The sequence below is a fragment of the Triturus cristatus genome, chromosome 3_2, assembly GCF_964204655.1.
Source record: "Triturus cristatus chromosome 3_2, aTriCri1.1, whole genome shotgun sequence".
NCBI classification, from domain to species: Eukaryota; Metazoa; Chordata; class Amphibia; order Caudata; family Salamandridae; genus Triturus; species Triturus cristatus.
In genome coordinates, this window is record NC_140584.1 from 938,982,278 (window position 1) to 939,001,103 (window position 18,826).

The window sequence follows — 18,826 nt, forward strand, 5'->3', positions numbered from 1 at the left end:
CAAAATATTGATACATATCATATTTATTTGTTTATTTAGAGTAGGAATCGTTCTTTGGAAGAGACGCCATAAACACACCCCATCCAAAAAGCGATTTGCTATGAGTTTCTAAATCCATTTTGCGATTAGGTAACCTGTTACCAAATTGCACAAATGGTTTAGTAAATACTAAAAAGCTATTTTGCGGTCACAAACCCTGTGATTTTTCAAGTCGAAGGCTCTGCGTCCGCAAAAAGCTTTGTAGATCAGGCCCCTAAGTTACTTGAGAGTTCCAGGTTGAATGACTGACAATTCAGTGACAGCAAAAGCTATGGTGGAGGCGCCAAGATGGATGGCACAGCACAGGTGAACCTTTGGTTAAATGGTCAGCACCTGAAGAACTTTTGTTAGATATGAATAGTAAATATTTCAAAGATGGAGGTATTCTGGCTCATGGGTACAGCACTTAAAAGGCTCTGAGTTAAATATGCTGCTTTTCAACATTCCAAACATATAAGGTTCATGTTCAACACTCTAAGCCTGGTTAATCACTACCACACCTCAGTAATATAGCATACAGTGTGCTTCATAATGAATACACAGAGGTGAAATAGGTGACCACGTGACCTAATTAGACTTTGAAATAGAAATATGTTAATTAACTACATTATTGTTTTTCAAGAATGCCATTTCAGGCTCGCTACATGACCTAATGAATGAATGCATGCAAATACCATGAAACTGATATAGCCCCTCCGCCTCCCCATGTTTCAGACCTATATATGTATTTATGTTAACTTCAAGCAAATACAGGCAAATAGAAGCATTCAATATATACATATATTTAAAGATAAATCTTGCAGGCAGTCCCGAGAAAAAAATTGATTCTATGGATTCAACTTGAAAGGGGCAAATTTTACTATAAATGCCAGGTACAAAACCCACGACAGAACATTTTCCAATCAAATCCAAGATTGATTTAAGATGGCCAAAATTTTTGACCATGGTGAACCTGGTTAGCGTATCTGACCAGCACTCCTTCGTAGTCATCTTCAAATTATGCTTTGGTCCTGTTCTACTGCGCCCATTGACTATCACTGCGTTACAACAAACAAATGATGGACGGAATGCTGACAATGCAGACATTCTCCCCCAGTCAATCACTGGCACTTTGGGCTTATTGGAGCTATTTCTACTAAAAACTTCAAAACTTCACATGCCAGTTTCCCCTTCATGGATTTTTGTCATATTGTTTATTTCAATGTATGCAATTTTTATAATTCTATTTAGGGTTTTCATTGTTTTGAATTTTAACTTTATTATTGTTTGCGCACTGCATAAAGGCTTTACACATTGCTCTAAGTTGAGCATGTCTGCTCTGAGCCATAGCTAGCAGAGGTATAGCTCAGGTTAATGTAGTGAGTCTGAGGGTTCACTGTGACAAGGGTTGAGATTATTCCTTGAGGTGGGTAGTCATCCCCCCCACAAATAACAATCCAATTTCTCACATTTACCGATTCAAGTTTTTTTTGTACATAATCTTTAATGCTTGATTAATACAAATCATTACAATCAAAGCATCTTAACATCACATAATATTTAAAAACTGTACCACATATACTATTTACAAATTTGCCAATACAATCATAATTATGTACACAAAAAAACAGATCAAATCACCATACATCATTAAATACTACAACATAATATTGCACATTTAACAATTTAAAGTGACAGCGTGCACAGCATACTAATTCCCTGTATCTAACAAGAATAAAATGCATTAAAAAAAATACTTCAATAATTTCTGCAGCAGAATATTACACGTTGCATTTTAAAGTGCTAACGCTCAGAAATTGTAATGTCCATTATATTAAAACAATGATAAAGTGCATCAAAAGTTACTGTAACGGTCAAACTTCTATTGTTACATTTCTAGTTATCACCCTAGCTGCATAATCACTAAGATATACAGGATATGAATAGTTTGTAAACTATTAGGTTCCAGAGCCATTAAAATAATGAAGCTCAAACTTATTATATCAGACATTTTTCAGCTGCACTTAAACATTTTACCAATTGACATAGTAACAGAATTGATTCTCCAGATAATAACATAATTAAAGCCTGACGACCTGATCTAACCCCGATCCTCAAGAAATGTGGTTTCAAAACGGCACATCGAATGTTTATCAGCTTGGGGCACATGCATACTATATGTACTAATGTTTCATGTGGCCATCCACATAGTCTACAATTAGAGTCTGGCCACTGCTTGATCCATGATTGCGTGCCCTCTTTCGTTGGATTTATTGCCATTCATAGCCTTAAAAAAATATTTTTAATCTTTGCTGAGAAATAAGCAGTAAATATGGCTGAATGCGTGGGGATTGGTATGAATTAGTCACATACCATGCATGATTTTTCCCTACTAATGCATTTTTGTCCACCTTGAGTGATTCAGCTTTGATCCGTTTTGTTTAAAATGAACTTATAATTGGGCATTTTCAAATCTTGCAGTGCTCTTTGCAGACCAATATCCCTTAGGGAGGTTAAAATATGAGATCTCCATTTAGCAGCATAGGCAGACTTATCTATTTCTAACCAGCAAATGTTCCCTAAGGATGCAGGGGCTGATGAAGACATAGCGACCATACATTTCAGAAATGCTCATTTTGATACCAGGCACTGTCTCTGGAGACCAAACCCTAATCTTATTCCTGCTTGGCATACTGAATTGGCAATCCCAAAAGTTGCTTTGAAGACCTTGACTACCAATAGATCCAGGACATTCGCATCTTTCCCTCCGGTGATGGGTGAGCCAAATAAGAGGGTTGGTTGTACCTTAGCTTTGATGACTTTAAAAATAAAGTCATACGATTGACAATTCAGTGATTTTTTTAAGCATTTAAAAGCATGAATCAAGGTCACAGTTTTGGCCCTTGGGTCCTTAAAATGGAATGTGAAGGATATTTGGTTATCGAACACCACCCCTAGATATCTATACGTTTTAACAACTTCAATTAGGCCTTATCAGCTGTCCAAGGCCAAATTGCCATGATAGTAAAATTCTGCTTTTTATCCTCCTCAAGCTACATTAGCAGAAAATGTTGTCATGGCATCCAGGACAGATTAGGGTAACGTAGTCTATTTGTGACTACCTACCTCCTCAGGTTCCCATACACAATCAAGTATTTGCAATGCAATAGGTCTTGCAAGGGTTTCAGCTATTGGCAAAAATGACAATGTCCTTTATTTGTGTGTTGGTTTTAAAACATATAAATAAAAGGCATTGTCATTTGCAATGCCAACAGTTTAAACTCTTGCAAATGCGAGACCTATTGCATTGCAAATGCCCGTTTGGTCAAAGGTTGAAGCTAGAATTAGACTCTGGTCATTGGCGACACCAGGGCTTAGGCATTTTACTGCTGCACAGCTATTTTTTGTTGCGTACAGATCTCTCATCAGTCAAACCAGTTTGTTCTGGGAATTGTAGTCTTAGCTACTGCCATTTAACTAATTAACTAACACACCTGCTGACTGCTAAGTACGAGTGTGAACGATCTAACGATTTGTGTCAGAAAAGCCAGGACTGGAGAGAGGGAGACGATTCCATATTGCAGTAGGTGAGGGTCTGGGGCACACAGGGTGATTTCTAGGTTTGAAGACAGGAAATGTGAGTACAGGGCTACGGTGTGGAGACAGCAGTACTTTGGGGACAGACTGGGGCGCCAAAAACAAATTATAGGAGCGAGTACACCTTGTTTGGCGCCAACTGCAAACTGAGTCCCACTCCCTCCTTGTTGGTGGTTCGGTGAAATTCCGATTCGATTCATGGTGTGCGAGTGGCCGAGAACTGTCCCGGAAAACACCTCACCCTACCCTCCGTAGCCGCGTTTGACACTTCCCTTGGAATCCAGCGCTTGATATTGGCTCTCTAGAGCGTGACTCTGCCAACCAGTGTCCAAGACTATCCTCAAACGTCAGCATGTGGCTCTGATACCAGAGCCAACTACTAACTCTGCTCATGGACATGAGCACCTGACAGTGCCAAACAGTGCCTTTAACTGTCAACCAGATAGAGTGGTTCACACTAACCTTAGACTAGCGCCCAATACTGCATGCCAGCGCCTGATTCCAAGAGCCCCATTGCCACGCTTGAAATTTAATAGAGGCCGCGCACACCCACAATGAGTACAGTACAGGCAGAGGAAAGCTACACAGACACGCACCCTCACTTTTAGTAACTTATAGACCCAGTTCTGCTTGAACAGGATCAAAGCAAGCTTTCCTCTCTTACGGCATGTTACTGATACCATTCATGCGACATTGGTGAGCACAGCATACACATACACGCACCGTTTCACTTAAAAATCCCCACTCTTTTCACTGTGTACTGCCTTGGCAGTACCAGTGCATACTTTCCTCACACGCTGCACAGACCGGAGCTGTGAAAGCGTCCAAGGCATGCGCCCTTCCAACACCTCACATGTGGTATGGGAAGAGAGACGGACGTGAAGGATAGAGGGGTTGGTAAACACAAGCAGCAGCTGAGCTCACCCCTGAGCGCCGCCGCCGCCAGCAGGACACAGCCTTTAAAGGGCCAGAGAGACCGAGGAGAGGTCGCCGTTGCTCCACTCGGGATCGTGCTTGACGGCGGCCCGTGCCTGCGCTGCTGCGCGCGAGCAAGGTGGGCGGGCCTAATGAACAGGGCGGACACCAAAAATGCCGAGAACGCTTCATAAAAAGCCTGAGCAATGCTCGCAAAATATGCAGTCAGGGTGGGCAGGGCCTAATGCCGACAGGGCGGACACCAACCCCGCTTCCAGAGAAGCCGGACAGAACAGCAACGACAATAGTTCTCGCCAAGTCGAAGCAGCGCATGCGCTGCAAAGCAGGCGAGACCTAAAAAGACCAAATCTTAACCAACAGTAACCGCATAGCCACAAAGAGTACATGACATAAGAGCAACAATAAGTTTCACAAAAGAACCCTATCACTTCTTGCTAATGAATACCCGTTTAATGAGCAAAAATAAATACAACATTTTTGACAGATGCAGAACCAAACACTATTCATCCCTGAAACCTGGTTTGGAAAAGACATGGCCCCAGTACTGCATGAAACTATCCCAACAATCCTCTGATCCCAATCCTCTGCCCCACACCACGATTATCAAGCCACTACACATTACTGTGAAGGAAAATATGAGATGGACTATCTATTGTGTTTAAGGACACCACAACAGTCACCAAGCTTGAAATGGTAACTATACGAGCTAGTAGTGAAGCACTACTTCATAGATGTGAACCTAACCCTTATGTTACCTGCCACCTCCTCTTGCTCCACTGGCTTCCACCCAACAACAAAGGTGTTACTGGTGCTTTCTCGGACACAGTCTCAGATCTATCAACAAAACTGGACCATATATATCTATAGCGGTGTGCTAAACATCTAGTGTGATAAACCAAATAAGCCTCAACCAAATGCTATCATATCAGGTGTAAATACACACAATTTACAAAAGATCATCTCTGGACTCACCTACATAGCAGGGCATTAATTCGTAGTAGTTTACATTAATTCACAACTAAAAACAAAATTCAACAAAACTCACCTGCCACATTGACCAACCATCCATCCATCATCATCCTCTTGAAAAGGTCCCAAATAAAACATCAACTAAACTGCACCAATCTACTATATCCTAAAGACAGTGTAACAAACTAAACACGCAGGAGTTGGAATCACATCAACAAACACTCAGCTGGAAACAACCTCAGAGTAAAAACTTTGTGAATGGTTGTTCTCAGTCTTTGACATACTCATTCCAAAAACAAGTTTGAAACAAGGAAAAAGAAGGCCCCTTGGATGAAACAAGAGCTGAAAACAATTAAGGGGCAGTTCACAACACTTTGATGCAGGTGGTTCAAGTCCAAAAACTCACAAGACAAAACGTCTCTGCAGAGGCACAATAGAATGTACAAAACATAATCGACCTCCGCTTAAGGATTTCTTGAAGATGCAACAATTAACCTGTAAGAGCGTCATTAGGAGAGAGCTTCTGGAATCCTTTAGTTTTAGATATCTATTTAAAGTTTCATGTTATAACATACACAGTGACCTTTGGAATCATACTTTCAGTCCGGCCAGAAATATATTGATTCAAATTTAGAGGTATAAATAAAACAAACATTTCTGTGATTCAGTCTGTTGTATATTCAGTTGTAAGAATTCGAAGGCTCCTGGAAATCCACATCTAGTTCCCCTAACTACAGACTCTGTAAGTATCGAAATGAACCCGTAGAATATATTATCTGCATCTGACGAGAGTTGAGCAACATTCGAAAACAAATGTTATTTCCCTGCTTCAGGAAGCAATTACTGCGCACCATAAAGGAGGCCGCCACATCTTGCTTTCAGTTACAAACGAACACCTTTATTGGGAGATTAATAAGCTATATGGATATAACTTATAAAAGGCTCAAATTAAATGATAATGTAACCACTGGGAATGCTAAGGCAAAGGGCTACATTTGATTCACTTAAGAGGGATAAGGAATTATTTTATTATTCTTATCTTTCAAATGATTTTTAATATTGTCTATTTATGTATTCAGAATTACCTAACATATTTATGTTTTATGTATTGTTTTACTTGTTGGATATTGTGATTAATTTTTTTGAAATATTTATACAATAAACGTTACTACTACTGCTACAACTCCTTGAGAAAAAGAACGTTCCCAGAGATATTAAAAAAGACATTCATATACCTAGTACTTTAGAATAATAATTTGGACCCTCAATACCCAAACAGCTACAGACCAATCCCAAATGTCTCTTTCCTTAGCAAAATTATGGAAACAGCAGCCTTTCACCAGATCTCAGAATTCATTGAAATAATGAACCGCTCGCAAGCTGTCAAGCAAATTGAAAAAAGAATTGAAGAAACCAAAGTTCATTAAGGGAACATACTCGTAGGTATTAATAGAAGACCTGTGTAGTTATAAGATCTGAATATCTATGGTCCAAGAGGCACTTGATAAATGCATTATCAAGAAAATTGGTGGCACTATGTTCGCCATACAAGAGACAAAACTTTGGAATTCACTACCAGCAAAGATCCAAGCCACTAAGAATCACAGAGTTCAGAAGGATGGTTAAGATCTGATTATTGTCTGTGATACCAACAAAGAATTCACACATTCTCACTTCCCACACATAGATACCCTCTAGGGCTCTGTGTGATTAAGGCACTACTAAATCAGCAAGATCCTTCAACAAAAAACCCTCATATCAGGGAGAACCACATCCCCCTAGAAACTCAACACCCATGAATCTTCCTCAAATATATAACAGTATGGTCAATGGGAGCCCAATTGTTTGTCTGCTCCTCAAAATCTTAACAGATAAAAAAGTACAAAGTCTTAACAGTTTCAAGGATGTTTAATATCTATTTGAAAGAGAACCACAATGTCAGTGCCACTGGGGGTCAGGTGGAGCAACGTAAAATGGAACACCTTATATCACCTTCCCACCGTTAATCAACTTTCAGCCTTTCTTTCTACTTCCTCTGATTGCTTCCTACCTCAACATTTCCAAAAAAATCTGCATAACAACCTGATTTATAGCTAGGGATTCTTTTTTCTCCTGCCTTTAAATTTGAATGATACTTTTCTTATACTACATCCTCTGCATGCCTTAGTGCCTCTAAGTTTATCCTATCCTTACATAAACCTGCTGCCTTACTGTCTGCTAAATCTTAATAACATAGCCATACCTCTCCTTAAAAAGTATTAACTGTTCCTGCAACACCGAAACCTACCTAACTCATCTACTCATCCCACTCTCATAAATCACGTCTTAGTCTGTTTGACCTCTCCTTGCTATCTCACAATATTTAACCTCATCCATCCTATTTCCTCACCCCTCTTTTCCACTTACATTTATGCACTCCAATAATTACACCTAACACCTATTAATGTGATACAGAACTAGGGGTGGGCGGAATTTGCGAAATTCACTTTCGCACATTATGGCGAAAATGTTAAAAATCTCCGCAAACACGCGGAAATATCGCGAAGATGCAGAAGTTTTTTTCCTGCCCGTTCGCGGTATTTTCTGCGTGGTCAAGGCTCGCCAACTTACCCATGCGGTTGCTCACGGGCGCGGACATCTTTTTTTCACTTGTCTCGCGGTGCATGATCGCGAGAAGAAAGACGTGATCACGCGACGAATAACTTTACTGCGGGAGCGAACTGTCGCGCAAATGGCTACCAACAATCCAACATCTCGTGGAGAACGCGACCGGACCGGGAAAACTTGTCGGCGAACGCAGGGATTCAGGTAATGCGATCGCGCGCACGCGAGAATGTATTATTTTACAGCGCGAGCAAGGAAAAAAATTCCGGTAAAATACGGATTGTGGAAATTTTGACATTTTCGCGCTCTCTGCAGAACGCGAAAATGTCAAATTATCGCAATTTCCGCGAGCGGAACGGAATTTTAGCCCAGGCCTATACAGAACCCCTTGAAAACGGAAGAAAGTCTCCAGTTTCCTCATAGCACAAGACTAATCGAATAACCACTAATTGTGGCCTACTGTGTAGCAGCTAGCTGCAATAAAGCCTTCGTTTCAATGCCTCGTCAGGGTTAGTAAGCGCTTTATCAATGCAAGTACAATACATCAGAGAAGGAGGCGTCCTGGTGCCCAAGCAGCATCAGTGTTCCCTATTTACTCGCAGGTGAATATGGTCTCCAATATTCTCCTTCTTTACCCTGTTTAAGTGCTCATTAGTTCGCCAAACTACAATGCACTGTTGCGCTATGTACACAAATGGACAACAACGCTGCCTTGATTCACAGCAGAGCCCGGGGGTAGGTGACGTGCGTGCATGTGTACACGCAAGCTCCGTCTTTGGACAGTCTCATGTTTAGATATTAATTTCTGCAACTAGCCTTTAAAAGAAGAGGAGATGGGTAAACGAGATGCACGAAGACAAGGTCCTTCTGCACCGAGGGAGTTGTTTAAGGAGAAACAGTGTCCGTTTGTGGCCGGCGATAATACTTTCCATTCAATAGCGCTCGCAGCGTGCTGATTCATATGATTGCAGGCTGGCGCCCTGCTGGCGAGCCCCTCCGCTGAAATTAAATCCACTCTCTCCAGTTATAAATTATAATGCTCTATAAACAACACTCCCGCTGGGAGCTGAAGGAGAGCGAGGCCGGGAGTAGGAGAGGCGGGAAGGTACACTCACTGTCTAATGCTCCTGCAACAAGCAGGGCCTGTGTCTGCCACAGGCAGCTCTCCTGCGCTAATTTATATCCTGTTTGATGTGTGGAGCAGAGAAAGGGAAATGGGCAAGTAATGCGAGTCGAATAAGGGGAAAAAGCACTTGCAAGAGCGTGAGTAAGTGTGCAAGAAAGAGGAAAGACAGAGACGTATCTACAGACGGATCCCAGTGACCCCCGAGGAAGACAGCCGCAGAGCAAGCTTCTGGGATATCGCTTAAGGCCGATGATGTCAGCATGCGGCCTCGATGGCGGGATTCAGCGAGGGTCAGCGTCAGAGCCGCCGAGGCCTTCACTTCACCAGAAAGTGGTGTATTGCCATCTCCGCTGCCGCACACGGGGGCGCCGTCAAACGCGCGGCTTCCGGGGTGAGGGGGGCGAGTTAGCTAACATGCGCGGGCTCCCAGGCTTCAAGTCACTCTAAGATGAATATTGAAATACTCTGAAACGTTGCCATTGCTGCTGCAGTAGACGCGGTACAGCTCTGCCTTCCCTCTTGTGCACACATTCTGGTCCCGCGATAATGCAGTGACTTCTCGCGAGCCAGGCAGAGGCATGACTTCAGTAAAGAGAGCAGAGCTCGCTGCTTAAAGATACATGAAATAACGGGACCACTGAAAGATCAATTAAACTGGATGCTCGGTGGCTGAGGCAATACCACTGGAACGGAGAGGCGGGGAAGAGGATTCCCATCAGTAAATGAGTGGAGGCCTGTGTGAGGCCCTACCAGGTTTATGCACACTTCTCCACCCTACCCCCGCCAGGCTAGCCTCGTTACTTGATGCACTCATAATGCCACGTGGGATTTGTGCGCCCGTTAGAATGAAGGGTGCGGAGGTGAAGCCCTCAGGACATTCTTGCCTCCTGTCAGGGCTTTAAGCGGGATGAAAAAACTGGGGGTCTCTCAAAGGGGCGTGGCCAATGTAATTAAGGGCGTGGCTTAAAGCACTAAACTAAAAATCTGTGCTTAGCATAGGGTGCCACCCGACTTGTATTTTGCTGTTTCTATCACTGCATCCAAATATATGATACAACAAGTAACATCATACCTACAAACAGTTACGACTGTTGCTTTGTCAATAGTTGTTAGTTGCATAAGATAAATAAGCAACAACTATGGCTTATATAGAATATTGAAAAAGCTTCGACTTAGAGCCCTGGTGACACCACGACGATGTTGCTGCTTCTGAGTTTCAAAAAGAGAAGGGAAATCCAGAGAGAAAATGAATCTTTAAAGGCGGCGTTTCTGTGATGCAAGTCTTGTCACCAGGATGGGGGTTAGAACGCTGGTTTCCTCACTCGAGCACATCAGTGTGCCTTGCACATATTACTTTACCAGGCTGTGCCCCACTTCCCTAGTTATGATAACATTGGGAGCAACTACAAATAGGCTACTTAGCTGTTTATTGAAAGTGTAATTTAAAGACAGGACTAGGTTCACTACTGTCAAATGTGGCCGACAGGCAACAGCACTTACAGGGTACTTGCATGTTTCGCTTTGTTCAGTGTACAATCTTTAAATCAAATAGTGCAAATAGATCATACTTTCTGTTCAACATTACTAGCCTCAGCACACAAAACTTAATAGAAATATTCCAATCTAAACTAAATTTGTATAGGTGCGGTCATAATAGACACACTTCGATGCATTTGTTTACAGTACCCAGGGGTATAGGTCCACTGAAGAGGGTAAACCGTACACTTACAGAGTATTAAAACACAAAATTAACATTCAAATCACAGCTTGACAACGTGCACACAATTAAGAGAAAGAAATGTGTAAAGTGAGACTCCGAACTCGGGGAGGTCCTTGAAAACAAGCCACAGGGCTAAAATGTGAGCGACTCATAAGCGCCACCATTTCAAGACAGCGCATCTCAAATGCTGACGTTGGAAAACCAAAACGGGCCGTTATGAAATAACACGTTTGAATCTACGACACACATATACTCCCTAGCCACTTTTCAGTGCTTAATTTGAGCCGGTGGGGCCCACCGGCACTCATTTTTCCTTATCAGACTTTCCCTGAAAGCAACGGAGGGAAAAACATACAACCGGGAAAAACGGAGGGAGAGGAGACAGAAAACCCATCAAGAAGAGGGAAAGCTGGAGCCTGCAAGAGTGAGATGAACCCATCAAGAAGGGGGATAGCTGGAGCCTGCAAGAGTGAGATGAACCCATCAAGAAGGGGGAAAGCTGGAGCCTGCAAGAGTGAGATGAACCCATCAAGAAGGGGGAAAGCTGGAGCCTGCAAGAGTGAGATGAACCCATCAAGAAGGGGGAAAGCTGGAGCCTGCAAGAGTGATGAACCCATCAAGAAGGGGGAAAGCTGGAGCCTGCAAGAGTGAGATGAACCCATCAAGAAGGGGGATAGCTGGAGCCTGCAAGAGTGAGATGAACCCATCAAGAAGGGGGAAAGCTGGAGCCTGCAAGAGTGAGATGAACCCATCAAGAAGGGGGAAAGCTGGAGCCTGCAAGAGTGAGATGAACCCATCAAGAAGGGGGAAAGCTGGAGCCTGCAAGAGTGAGATGAACCCATCAAGAAGGGGGATAGATGGAGCCTGCAAGAGTGAGATGAACCCATCAAGAAGGGGGATAGCTGGAGCCTGCAAGAGTGAGATGAACCCATCAAGAAGGGGGATAGCTGGAGCCTGCAAGAGTGAGATGAACCCATCAAGAAGGGGGAAAGCTGGAGCCTGCAAGAGTGAGATGAACCCATCAAGAAGGGGGAAAGCTGGAGCCTGCAAGAGTGAGATGAACCCATCAAGAAGGGGGATAGCTGGAGCCTGCAAGAGTGAGATGAACCCATCAAGAAGGGGGATAGCTGGAGCCTGCAAGAGTGAGATGAACCCATCAAGAAGGGGGATAGCTGGAGCCTGCAAGAGTGAGATGAACCCATCAAGAAGGGGGAAAGCTGGAGCCTGCAAGAGTGAGATGAACCCATCAAGAAGGGGGAAAGCTGGAGCCTGCAAGAGTGAGATGAACCCATCAAGAAGGGGGATAGCTGGAGCCTGCAAGAGTGAGATGAACCCATCAAGAAGGGGGAAATCTGGAGCCTGCAAGAGTGAGATGAACCCATCAAGAAGGGGGATAGCTGGAGCCTGCAAGAGTGAGATGAACCCATCAAGAAGGGGGAAATCTGGAGCCTGCAAGAGTGAGATGAACCCATCAAGAAGGGGGAAAGCTGGAGCCTGCAAGAGTGAGATGAACCCATCAAGAAGGGGGATAGCTGGAGCCTGCAAGAGTGAGATGAACCCATCAAGAAGGGGGAAATCTGGAGCCTGCAAGAGTGAGATGAACCCATCAAGAAGGGGGAAAGCTGGAGCCTGCAAGAGTGAGATGAAGTGGCAGGGAGCGTCTGACAGTGGATTAAAGAGGCATGAGGTGGATTTAGGACTACGCCGTCTTGGTATTCAGCGTGGGGACATTTAATAGTACCTGCTGTCTTTGGAGCAGTGCTTTGAGCACTGGCACTCATTACGATAGAAATTAAGCACTGCACATCAAGGAGGTCTAATTACTGATGTAATTAATGATGGCATACAACAGGTCATGAGGGATGTAATTTGTGAGGTCATAAGCAGGGCATGGCGATGGCACAAGTTATAGTTAGTGCTGCTAACTATAACTGGTGAATTAATGTGTTTTTTTTTAGTTTAAAACGTTAATGTTGTCATTGACAAATTCACCTAACTATAAAGTTACGTTAACCTTTGTTTTTTTCAGTGAGTTTGAAAGTTTTCATATTTCAAACAGAAATATTTTTATCACACATAACTATAACCAGGGCCACTTATACATTGGCCACATTTGCTACATAATCCATCATCTGCTGCATAATCTGCAGACTTTTCTTTTTTTATAACTGTTTTTTATTGAGTCAACAGATATAGTAATTGCAAAATTGTCATAGCATACAAATATCCATATATTGATTATTGAGCAGGTGAATATTATATTATTAGTGAAAAACAAAAAATCGAATCATTCGGGCCCTTAAACGACAGCCCTAAACATTTCAAAACTCTGTGTCATATACTGCAAAACTATAACCTGGTCATGCCCCTAAAGCACATCCCCCGCATCATATCTAGCTGTGCATCCTTAGTGCCCTGTGCTACGTCTCTATACATTGTTGATATCATCAGGGTGTGGCGGAGGTGGTTCCAGTAAAAGGCCCCTATAGTCCGCCCAGGGTTTCCATATTTTAAAGTGCTTCTGGGGGCACCCTCGCGCTGTAAAAATAGGTTGTTCCAGACCCATACACCAGTCCAGACCCGCCCTCCAGGCACTCAATTTGGGTGGAGACGGATCCTTCCATGCTTTTGCAATATCCCTCTTAGCTAGGGTAAGACCCAAGAACAATAAATGTCTTTTATAGATGTTGCCTCCAATTTCATCCGTAATATGCAGAAGGGCTAGCCTACGCGAGTGAGGTATAACCCAACCCAACACCTCAGATAAACAATGAATAACCCCCCTCCAAAACCAACCCAGTGAATCACAGCTCCAGACAGTATGCAGTCGAGTACCCTCTTCACCATCACATTTTAGGCACCTGGGGGAGTCGATCAGCCCCGCCCCTCATAGTCGGTATCTAGTGAAATCGGTGCGGATAATCTGCAGATTTTTACAAAAACGAATTGTAACTAACTCATATGGTTCAAAAGTTACTAAAAATGCAGCGACACATGTTGCTGTGCAGTGAAAGGCTGTTTGAAAAGGTTCACTGGTTGCTTATTGCTATATGTGGGTGGTAAAATGAGGTGCAACCAATGCTCAGACAGTGTTCACAAGTGTAAAAATGACAAAATAACTAAGTAATACTATCACAAAATGGGCCACATTAAGCCACATAATTTACCTTTCCTTACCACATAATTTACTCAACCCTGCCGCATAATTTAGCCTTTCCCTGCCGCATAATTCCAGTGGCTCTGACTATAACATTATTATGACCTTTGCTTTTTTCAGTAAATGTCAAGGTTTTTTAATGTAAAGTAATATTTAATTACGATACGTAAATCCAGACTCCACATTTAGCCAACCCAACGCTGAGCACAGCCTTCCCCAGCCCCCAGGGTCTTTTTTTCTTTTTAAGGAGAGGGTGGCTGCATGTCCTCCCTCCCAGATCCTCATTAGGCCCTGGGGACCCAATCTCCCAGGGCCATTATGTTTTATTAAAGGGGAGGACGCCACGTGCCCCCCCTGCCCAAGCCTTGTTTTGTTAGGCCCTGTGAACCCCAACCCCAAAGCTGCTTTTTATTAAAGGGGAGGGGAACGCGGCCCTAATCCCCAGGCTGACTTTGACCAAGGGGGCCCCATCCCCTGGGACCTGGAGTTATCAGGGAGGGACGGGATCGCAGCCCCCCTCTCCGGGCTGTTTTTGGAACCCTGGGCCCCATCCCTTGGGTTCTGCCCAGTTAAAGGTAGGTGCCCTGGTGCCCACCCAGGGCACCCACCATAGTTTTGTTAGGGTCTGCAGGGGGAGTCAAAAGGCGGGCGGTAGCAATATTTTGACCTGTGTTTCCCAGCCCGCATCAATTGCGGGCAAGGAAAAAGATCAAAAGTCTGCTGCTCTAAGTGGGCAGGAGTATTTTTTTTAGCCTGCTGGGAGTGGACTTAGTGTTTGCTCTCACATGGCGGACGTTTTGAAAATGTTCCCGTCAAGCGAGAATAAACACGGATTTCCTTGCCTACTGTACATCTTCAACCACTAAAGACACGACCAGACTGGAAATTTCCAGTTGGTAGCTGGTAAACAAAGGAGATACAGAAGGGTGAGTTGCAATCCCAGGACCGGGTACATGCTATATCAGCGTCTAGGTTACTCTGCCTGCACTCGCCGCTCTAAGGGTGGGAGCAGGCCTATCTAGTGAGAAAGGTATGTAATGACAAAACACAGTCTATTCATTAGTACAGCAAAGCTCAACCTTCGCGATTTACGAAAAAAATATTGCAGCTGCTTTCTGCTGAAGCAGACAGAGTGGGACAGAAGTTAGTTTCGATCATGGCTCAAAATGGCGACTGAATACAAAATGATGCAGTGAATGCTAACTTAAGTCATACAATGCATAGAGAACTCGGCTAAAAGCATTTTTATTCCAACAAACCCTCCTTTAAGCATGAGCTAAAGCATTTAGTTACTGCCTTAAAACAAATAACCGCATACAGAACATATAGTGCCACTACAGGCTAATATATGCATTATCAATATTCAAAAATACCTTCATCTATTAACATAAGACTGTTGGCATCCTGCATCATCTTGATAGTGGCATTAGTAACAGGCTCCACTACTTTTCTTTTAGGCTTCAGGCTGTTCACACAATAAGCACAACAAGCAAAGAGGCAGTGTATGCAAAGACAACAGGTGAGAATAATACCAGTAATTACCACTAGGAAGGTAAGAATCTTCCAACCCCAGGACGTGATTATACCCCAGAATCATCCAGAAAGGGTCCAGGTACCATTTTCTTGGTGTATATCAGATGAAAGCCTAAACAACGTATGTATGGCAGCATATACATTGGGGGTGTGGTCTGGGATGTACACACAGCAGCTACTGCCAATAATGCAGCAGGCCCCACCCCGATCAGCAAGGAAGACGTCTAACACCATCCGGTTTTGTAAAGTGACGAGCCTTATTGGTCAGAATCCCTGCTGTTGTATTAATAACCCCTTCTACAACTCTTGTGAGCCGACGAATATGAAGACTGTTAGACATGGGGCCCCAGAAAGGTACTATTCCCTTCATGGCATCTTCAAACTGTTGCAAAGTGGTATCTGTCTGATTTAAGATGATGGTACAGGACTAATGATTGGGCAGCCAATTTCGACACTCCACGCCTACCGAACAGTGACGTACAGTACATATAGATCTCTGCTGCAGGCCTCTTAGGTGCCTGCCAGCAGTTGTATACCTGAGACCTGCTTTATGCACCCGCATGCTACTGCAGGCGACTAAACTCCTGAACTACCTTACAATGCGGTCTATTTGTAAGCAATAAAGTAGGCAAAACATTATACTCTAGTATTTCTCTTCATTGACCATGGCTCTAAGGGTAGTTTGTAAAAATAATGGATAAAGGTTGGCAGAGTGTCAGTTACTGCTTCCACACTAATGAGCTGGCCAGTTCTTACGTTCCATGCCCTTGTGAGTGCCAGCCCAGTCTCGAAGTGTGAGTTCCCGGAGTGAAATGTTTCCATTTCCAGCGCTGCTGGTCACAATGAACTTCCATTTTTGGTAGCCACGGGCCACCTGTGTATCTTTGGCTCTGCCCTTTATTTTTTTGTCCTTTGTCTCAGTTGTCACTAAGATAGGGACATAAAAATAAAGTAAATATGATTATGAAAAGCCCTGTTCGCTTTCCGTAGTTTCCACTTATTCCCCTACACCCAGTCCCCAGTAGCCAATAGGATGCTGTTGATGGGTTGTGCAGAAGAAGGTCAACTAAAGATTGGGCAGCCAATTTCGACACTGAACGCCTACCGAACAGTGACGTACAGTACATATAGATCTCTGCTGCAGGCCTCTTAAGTGCCCGCCAGCAGCTGTATACCTGACACCTGCTTTATGCACCCACATGCTACAGCAGTATACTCTAGTATGTCTCTTCGTTGACTGTGGCTCTAAGGTCAGTTTGTAAAAATAATGGATAAAGGCTAGCAGGGTGACAGTTACTACTCCACCCTCATGAGCTGGCCAGTTCTTACGTTTCATGCCCTCGTGAGTGCCAGAACCAACTAACCCGGCCCAGTCTCGAAGTGTGAGTTCCCGGAGTGAAATGTTTCCATTTCCAGCGCTGCAGGTCACAATGCACGTCCATTTGTGATAGCCAGGGCCACCTATGTATCTTTGGCTCTGCCCTTTATTTTATTTTTATCCTTTGTCTCAGTTGTCACTAAGATAGTGACATAAACATAAAGTGAATATGATTCTGAGAAGCCCCGTTCGCTTTCTGTAGTTTCCACTTATTCCCCTACACCCAGTCCCCAGCAGCCAATAGGATGCTGTTGATGGGTAGTGCAGAAGGAGGTCAACCATGTGATGTCACTGGGTGTCAAAGGGTATTATACAGTGTCACTCCCGCTAACCCAGATATTTTATGAACTGACTGACGTCACCTCTGCGCTGCTCATGACCTGGCCAGCTTCAGCACCACAGAGATATCCATGATGTCCAGGCGCACAAAGCCCATAGGGCTCAAAGGGCTTCAGAACCCCATGTCCCCCCCCCCCCTGCCGTGTGTGTCAGCCCAGGCTGAGACGGGCTACACACAGACAGTTTTAGAGCTGCTGTAAGCTGGCTGGTCTGGAGTCCTTCTTATTGCAGCCACCCACACCCGAGTACTTCACAGGTCTTTAAAAGACCATTTACTTGTCAATGAGGCTTTGTTGTTTTTTCACCCCTTCTTAGAGCCCCTGCATCTCCACTATGCCTATTGCTGGAAGAATTAAACCCCCCCACCCCCGAAAATTGTATTAGCCCCCCAAAGATTTGGCTCTAGTTGCGCCTCTGATTATGCCCTAGCCCATCGCACCTCCCTTAAAAAACATACACATTCTTTCAAGCAGCGGAAACTTTCCTTCTCCTCTGATACATTGTTGGCACTTCTAAAAGCGAGGCTGACCTGCGCCCACCTTTGCGGCCTAACTGATGGGACAGCGCTGTGAACCGCGGCCAAGAATCACAGAGTGAGGGGTTGAGCAGCACTTCGGCCGCTAAGCTGCCAACAGCATTATCAGAAAGGCCTCATACATCAGAGACCGAAGGGGCTGAGGCATCCACATGAAAGCTCCGGTAATTACAATCTCCTGCCCAGCATCATACTGGGGGACCAGATGCGGAAGCGAGCAATCCGCCTGGCCAGTCAACAAGCTCCTATTCTGCTCTACAACAATCATAGTACGACTGGCTGAACGTAAGCGCACAATCAGCGGCTGCTCCGAGTCACTTTTATTCAGGCGTCTTGTTTCCTATTCTGCGTCGCCAACAAGCAATCTCGCCCTCCCTTTCTTCACTTTCTTTTCCTATTGGGCGAAAGAGCATCTGCAAACACCTGATTTCCATCTCTGGCCTGTCCCATGTACAGTCGAGCCTCAATTGATTCCACCTTTTCCACAAGTGGTTTTGACAATTAACCCTGTGGCGCTACACTTCAAAGAAAACAACCATTGCGTTTAACCCCTCTAGATTACTTGAAGGAGTAGTTCGTCCCTCCCCTGCAGTCTTTCACATAAAACGGGAAAAGGCGCGAAGCCAAGGCGAGAGGTCTCCTTGTTTACCCCTCCCAGCCCTGACGGAGGGCTGCCTGTCTTTGAAAGTCTGTGCAGGCCTGCTTGAGTCTGTGATCTTACATTCCACAAACATGTGCGCAGTTTCCCTTTTTCAGCTCAAGGACGGCGTTTTTTAGATGTCGTGTATCAGACAGTGCATGTGCAGTCTGTTATGAGACGTATTGTTAGCTTACAGTGGGGCTTTGAGTCTGCCCATTGCTTACCACTGGTTGGCTTCATTGTCACTTATTTGCTTGCTTGTTATTCGTTGGCT

At 44.1% G+C, this 18,826-nt stretch overlaps 1 protein-coding gene across 4 annotated transcripts in view; it reads right to left on the reverse strand.

Annotated features, from left to right (window-relative positions):
* BCAS3 (BCAS3 microtubule associated cell migration factor) overlaps positions 1–18,826 on the reverse strand; it is a 3,636,180-nt gene that overhangs the window by 937,633 nt on the left and 2,679,721 nt on the right. The window lies entirely within an intron of this gene.